This window comes from Piliocolobus tephrosceles, chromosome 3, assembly GCF_002776525.5.
Source record: "Piliocolobus tephrosceles isolate RC106 chromosome 3, ASM277652v3, whole genome shotgun sequence".
NCBI classification, from domain to species: Eukaryota; Metazoa; Chordata; class Mammalia; order Primates; family Cercopithecidae; genus Piliocolobus; species Piliocolobus tephrosceles.
In genome coordinates, this window is record NC_045436.1 from 23922379 (window position 1) to 23930144 (window position 7766).

General features: G+C 39.2%; 1 pseudogene; it reads right to left on the reverse strand.

Annotated features, from left to right (window-relative positions):
• Positions 1 to 1346: 1346 nt before the first annotated feature.
• Positions 1347 to 2727, reverse strand: LOC111552018 (annotated as a pseudogene).
• Between the last annotated feature and the right edge of the window lie 5039 nt (positions 2728 to 7766).

The following is a 7766-nucleotide window of genomic DNA, read 5'->3' on the forward strand; positions in this document are numbered from 1 at the left end:
TTCTCTTTTTTTCAACAAATAATTAACAAGGGCATTTTATATATAAAGCACAATGCTATGTGACAAGATAATTTAGGTAGCGCTCACGTAAAATACAATTCCTTTCCCTAGTCCAAGGGTCAGTAAGATTTCTAAAATTATAATTTTTTGTTGCTATTTAAATTGTTTATCACCCCAAGCAAAAATTGTAGCCTTTCCATAGCCATACTTAGCAGCTATCACACATACATTTAAAGAGATAATAATTGAATTAAATTAGCCAGTAAATGTCAGCCAGTCTAATTGTGTCACTATAATTGTTGCCATAATTGTGACTACCAAGGTTTTCTCTTATTATCACTTATAATAGAAAAAATGAGAAAACTTCAACAAATCTTTTATAAACCACTCTTAAAATGAATAACTAAACAATACACAGTTAAAATTCACTTTGACATTTTCCAAGGAATCCCCTCCCCAAGAAAATGAGATTTCCAGTGTAATTTCTAATTTAATACCAGGACTGATAAAAGAAAAAAATGAACTGGGGTAATACCCTATCCTTATTCAAAGAGTATTGATCAAAGCCAAATTCTTGTTAAATAATGTTTTACACTAAAGAGATGAAACTCTTCAAAGCATTCCCCATGAATTCCCTCAGAAAGTAACTTATGTTTGGTTCAAATCTTACAGGGGAAAAAAAAAAAAATTCTTGGAGCAAAAAGCTAAGTATTCCTTTCAACATAATGACAATCAATCATATCCCAGGGTCTCTCTAAATCCAATTCTAATGTCTAAATGGGACAGACTCTTCTACTGAAGAAAATGGTGAAAATTTTTCAGCATTTTCCCAGTTGTTCAACTGCTGTATCTACATTCTTAGAATCTAACTAAAAGACGAAACTGATGCTTTTGTGCATTTATAACTAACTTTGCCTACTTTGAATATAATACCATAAAAAGCAGAGATAATATCTCTTACCTCCTAGAGTTATTGTATGAGTCAAATTTAATTTTAACAACCATTTACTTTCAACTTACTGCTGGCCCAATAAAGATATATGAAAGGTTGCTGAACCTATGAAACAACATAAAATGATAACATTATTTACTCTTAATCTATTGCAAATCAAGAGAAAAAACAAAAAGTTGATGTAGAGAATCACATTTATACATTTCCTTTAAGTAGTGAACTTTGGTAGATTCATCTTTAAATTCTTTAATGAAAAACTCACAAGAGCCATTTATTAGTCATATTCTAAAAAGCCAGATACAGGCTATTTTGCATGCTATATATATATAGGTCATTATGGGATTTACATTATATTCTCTGTGCTGGTTAAACCAATAACACTTTGCTCTTTTCCTTAACCAGCTGAGGGAGGCAGGAACAAAGGAGAATATTGACAAATCTGGAAACAGGGCCGGTGAGTGTCAGAGAAGGAAGCCTTTGGGAAGGTGAAGCTGTGGTAGCCAGCACGCATGTTGTAAAAGGATATAACTTCAGCCTCAGAGTCCAGAAACATTCCCACAACCAAGGGCTGTTCACACAGATGAAGGGAAGTTAAGGGAGATGTAAGGGCTACATAGCATTTCTTTCCGCATAGTCTGAGGGTCCACAATCCAGACTGAGGTTCTTGCTTCATGCCAGTACCTCTCTGCACATTTCCATACAAACTCCTAAATCCCTCCCGGTTCTTTCTCCAACATCCATTTCGAAGGAACATCCTCCTGAGAGGTGAAGCCCTCACAACCCAGGACACAGGGGAAGGCACTGAATCTCCTGGAAGGAGTGCTGTGATGGTCCTGGGGATATCCACAAGTCACTTGTCTTCGATCCTCAGGCAGAATTAGTTCACCATGAGCTGTATCTGGATCCAGAGTCACATTGACTGCAATCCCAGTACTGTAGGAGGCTAAGGCAAGTGGATCACTTGAGTGCAAGAGTTCAAAACCAGCCTGGGCAACATGGCAAAACCCCATCTCTTGATGGCTCCTTAACATTTTCTTCACATTACAGGAAATAAAGCTCAAAAATGTTGCACATAGTATGAAACTCCAAGGAGAAGACCTCTGATGTTTCCAGCTTCACAACCCAACTCCTGCTCACAGTGTCATTCACATTCTGCAGCAATTTTTGGACTGAGTTCTGACATCTTTCCTCCAGTTCCAGCATGTGGCTGTTGAATTCAGCCCAGACTGGTCCCATGGTCCCTCAGTCTACTCAGAGTCTATTGGTCTTCCTTCTCCTGTCTCCAGAGATAAGACTTCTCCTCCTCATGTAGGAAACTCTGGAGATTCTCAAAGTCAAACTCGATTTTTTTATCTCTGCATTTGTGTCTTCTCATGAGGAGATATAAAATTGCAATTTCCATTATTGCTGTCTAAATTCATGCAGTGGGAGTGTATAATCTGGAAAACTTAAATCTATGCTTTTGAGTTGCAGTCCTCAAACTTGGCCCAAATAAACTCTGTGCTTATTTTCCATTTAGTTATGTGCATTGCTGTGAATACCTTCCGCTCTGCACACTCCTCTTCAAGTTGCCTCAATTTTGTCACAACTTTCTGGAGCTTTTCCTTGTAGCCCCGACATACGTCTTCAACAAGAGCTGTGGTGTGCCCTTTGTGCTATGGTGCCTGCTCACCATACCAGCAGATGAGCTGCCCCTCATCTTCACAGACCAGGTGGAGCTGTTCTTGGTATCCCAAGGTATCACTGAAGCAAGCCGCTATGCTGAGTAACTTCATTACTGGAGTTGAAACAGATTTTGTCCTTGGGTTACATTAGAATCATCCATTCCACTTAGTCTTCCAGTTGCACTATGACTGCAACACATTCATAAAATGGCATACTGCGCTGCAATAGAAATGCACAAAACAGAACAACATGCTATGGCACATGTGATAAAACCAACAAAAAATGTTAAACAAAATGGCAAGTTGAAAAATATATACAGTATATTACACATATGTAGTTTAAAATATGCAGAATAGAGTCTTATGTTTTATATAGATATACATATGTATAGTAAAAGTAAAAATATATAAATAAGAATGATCAAGAGCAAATTCAGGATGGTTACATCTCTGGAAAGGGGGAGAGATAAATGACATTAGGGAAGAGACACAGAGGTTTTAACCAAATCTAAAATAGTTTATTTCTTTAACATGAACATCTGATATGATTATGACAGAATGCTAAGATTTGTTCAAGCTATGTGTGGACGATCATAGACATATCTTGTTTTAATTGTTATACTTTATGTTTGAATATTTCATAATTTTAGTACCAAAAAAAAAAAAAAACAAATAGATGTGTGCCTGATAGGTGAAAAAAAGACAAAGAAGAGACCATGCAATGTAAGTCTTTTCTTTTGGAAACTGTTCATGTGCTACATACCACTCTGATCTTCTGGCAATCTCTTTAGCAGCAAAACAATGCCAAAATTATCTGAAGACTAAAAAAAAAAATGTATAACACTGAACACTCAGTATGACTCACAGTCTATGCTCTAATGCTCTCTTTTAATCATTTCTAAAATCTTGTGTAAAATTACTGCCATTTTACACGTAAGGAAATCCAGATGCAAAGTAATCTACTCATGATCATGCAGCTGTGGCAGAGTTGAGACTCGAACCCATACAGGTGTGGACCCAAAGCCCTTTGTCTTTTGTCAATACTGCATTGGGAAACCATAAAAAAAAAAAACAGACAGAAGAGGAAGGAAGCCATGCGAAGCTCTGTCAGAGAAGCAGTTAGGGACATAGCTGACATAGAGTCTGCTAGAAGCCAGTGTAGGTAGAGAAATTCTTTTAAAATATGAGATCTGAGCCATGCTTCAAATAATATCTTATTACTGACTTAAAAGCAGAAAGTGGAACATGGGTGAGGAAAGTTTCAAAAGGAGTGTGAAATCATGGCAGAAAAGGTCCATTTGCTTGGAGCATGAATGGAGAGGGAGAATTATACAAAAGAGAAAACAGACAAAAGAGAGAATAACCCTCAAGGAAAATTAAAGGAAAGAGATCCAAATCAGAAAAGAAATTAAGTGATAGAAAACAGATGAAGACTATTACAATATAAAAATAAGAAAAGTAGAAGAATCAAGCATGAGCTTCTGAAATTTGAATTATTCCAAACTGTTAAGGCAGAAAGAGGAGCTGAATCATCTGATTTCAAAGGTAGGAAAATTGGAACAAATGATTAAATTGAGGGAGAAATGGGGAGCAGAATTGTGGTTTGTTTATTTTTGGAGGTTAAATGGAAGGCTCTTTTGAAATGTATTAAAAGCATCTGATTCCACATAAGGAACTTTGAAAAGTGGAGCAGGGAAAAGAATTCTGCTTCTGTTTTCCCTGAGCCTTCTGCAAGTACTTAGGTGGGTGTGTTTGGGTGGAAACATGAGCTTTTTGTTGAACACCCTCTGATTCTCCCCCTCCCACCTGAAGTCCTAAAGCTGTGTTTATGACAACACAATCATTTCTACAGTAACTAAAGAGCTGTCAGCAAAAGAGGATTATTGCTTAAGTTGAGAAATAAGCAACTAAAAAACTCTTAAACCACAAAGCACAGGCTCTCATGCGAATATTCAAGTGACAAAGCCAAAGTAATGCAAATACGGAAAATGTTATGTGCTGGACAACCCTAACTGACCTTCTAGAAACTGGTCTTTAAACTTCATGGAAACGTTTCTACAGAGTAAGCCAATAGTGTCAGAGTTTGATATATTTTGCTGACTCCTCAAACACAAATTTATCAGTGGGTATCTAAACTCAATATATGGCCTCTGGTTTGTAAACCATTCTCACTCCCGTACGATATTCAGAATTCAAACTGAGTCGTTTGGATTCTGTGATAAGAATTATGAATTCCTGGTCGGGCGCTGTGGCTCATGCCTATAATCCCAGCACTTTGGGCGGCCGAGGTGGGTGGATCACCTGATGTCGGGAGTTCAAGACCAGCCTGGCCAACATGATGAAACCCGTGTCTACTAAAAATACAAAAATTAGCTGAGTGTGGTGGCATGCGCCTGTAATCCTAACTACTCGGGAGGCAAAGGCAAGAGAATCACGTGAACCTGGGAGGTGGGGCTGCAGTGAGCTGAGATCGTGCCAATGCACTCCAGTCTGGGCACAACAGAATGAGACTCCGTCTCGAAAAAAGAAAAGACAAGAAGAAAGAATTACGAATTCCTTGTGGAGGTTTGAAATGGCCCAAACTCCATCAAAAAATAGGTCTTTATTTTTTGAAAAGTAAACTATCTGTTCAATGGATGTTGCCTAAGAGCTCCAGGAAAAACCATCAGTATTGCCATTGTAGGAAAGATACGAGACCATCTACCACTGCAGTAGTAGAAAGGCTACCACATGGTCTTCTGCAGTGAGCTCACTTTCCTTCTCTTTGCTAATTTGATTTTAGAGTGCTTCACCCTTCTCTTCTTCCCATGTGTTGCTACCAGCAGAGAAGAGTTTTAATATTGTTGACAACAAATTATTTATATGCTTAGCAGTTTATAGTATAGGAAACATATCTTTTCAGTAAGTATGCTAGTACATGTTAAGGAAAAATGTAATGGGAAAAGAAAAGTTATCTACCTTAAGCAAATATTCATTCTAAATAAAAGAAAGCTATGCATTGCCTCCTTGACATTTTTTGCTGCTAAAGCATGTCTTAGACCCTATATTTCAATCTGCCAGAGAGCAAGTCGTAAGTTGATACAGAACAGGACTGATATCATGAAAGGAACTTACTTTTAACCACTATGTTTCTGGATAATTAAAATTGTCAAGGGACCTTTGAAAGAATTATTGTGTCATTATTTTCATAATTATAAAATACATATGAAATTTAGGATTTTTCTAGTGCTGAATAGATGCAATCATAGTAAAACCCACAAAATGTTGGCATTTCCCATTCTTCAAGTTTTGGTAACTTAGAAAACTTTAAGTCTGTTGAGCCACTAGTGTGCATTTCACGATGGAGAAGGCTCCTTACTCATATTAAGGAGTTAAGGGGTTTCTTTTGATGCTGCCTTTGAAAGTAGCTACAGAAAGGGGTAGTGTGATTGCTTTGAGAAAAGCTAGAATCTGTTCTAACCCTAGCTATTTTTACAAGCCAGGTGACCTTGGCTAAATGAATCAGTCCTCAGAGTCTGCATCAGCAAAGCAGGAACAACTGTGGAAATCCAATGACAGCCTCAGGCATACTTATCTGCATATGCATGTATACCTCGCCTCCAAAACATTTGTGTGCATATGCGTGTGTGGAAAATAAATCTAGAACTTGTGACAATGTGACAGTGTCAAGTCAGAAAAAGTCAGAAGGTCAGTACGTGGAAATTTATGCCAAAATATATGCAAAACAATGACTAGAAGGGGCAAACAATAAGATGGTAAGATTCCAAGAAACCAAAGCGAGACAGAAACAGGAAAAATTGTAGGATTCGTGGTATCTATAAAAACAAATCACTTACTAAGGGGAGACCCAATATTTTCTGATTCTGAAATTTCAGAGAAATTTATCTAATGGGAGTTCAAAAAAGTGTACTCTATATAAATAAAAATTACAATATCCTTCCAACTATTTCTTTTTTTTTTTTTTTTTTTTTTTTTTTTTTTTTTTGAGACAGAGTCTGGCTCTGTCACCCTGGCTGGAGTGCAGTGGCGCGATCTCGGCTCACTGCAAGCTCCGTCTCCCGGGATCATGCCATTCTCCTGCCTCAGCCTCCTGAGTAGCTGGGACTACAGACGCCCGGCACCGCGCCCGGCTAATTTTTTGTATTTTTAGTAGAGACGGGGTTTCACCGTGGTCTCAATCTCCCGACCTTGTGATCCGCCCGCCTCAGCCTCCCAAAGTGCTGGGATTACAGGCGTAAGCCACCGTGCCCAGCCAAACTATTTCTTTAGACCCATAACACGATGAATTACACAGGGCTGTTTATTGTCATGAGTCTTACTATCATCTTACATAAGGATTACAATGTCAAATCATAGGTTGACAGAAGCAACTTTTTGGTATATCAGAAAAAAGTGTCCGGGAACAGTGGCTCACGCCTGTAATCCCAGCACTTTGGGAGGCTGAGGCGGGTGGATCACAAGGTCAGGAGTTCGAGACCAGTCTAGCCAATATGGTGAAACCTGGTCTCTCTTAAAAATACATAAATTACCTGGGCGTGGTGGTACATGCCTGTAGTCCCAGCTGCTCAGGAGAGTGAGGCGGAAGAATCGCTCGAACCCCAGAGGCGAGGATGCAGTGAGCCGAGGTCGTGCCACTGCACTCCAGCCTGGGCAAAAGAGTGAGACTCAAAAAAAAAAAAAAGACCGAGCACGGTGGCTTATGCCTGTAATCCCAACACTTTGGGAGGCTGAGGCGAGTGTGTCACGAGGTCAAGAGATGGAGACCAGCCTGGCCAACATGGTGAAACCCTGTCTCTACTAAAAATACAAAAATTAGCTGGGTGTGGGTGGTGGGCACCTGTAGTCCCAGCTACTCAGGAGGCTGAGACAGAAGAATGGCGTGAACCCGGGAGGCAGAGGTTGCAGTGACCCGAGATCGCACAACTGCACTCCAGCTGGGCGACAGACCGAGACTCTGTCTCAAAAAAAAAAAAAAAAAAAAAAAATTAGTAAGGGTCAGATACACAGCTTGCTACTGGCTGCAGTGGGCTTATTATAAACGTGTTTATCTAGAGCAGCAATTCCCATGTTTTAGTCTCTGGATCCCTTCGCAATCTTAAGACTTACTGCGGACCCAACGGGCTTTTCTGTAGCTGGAATCTGGGTCCCCT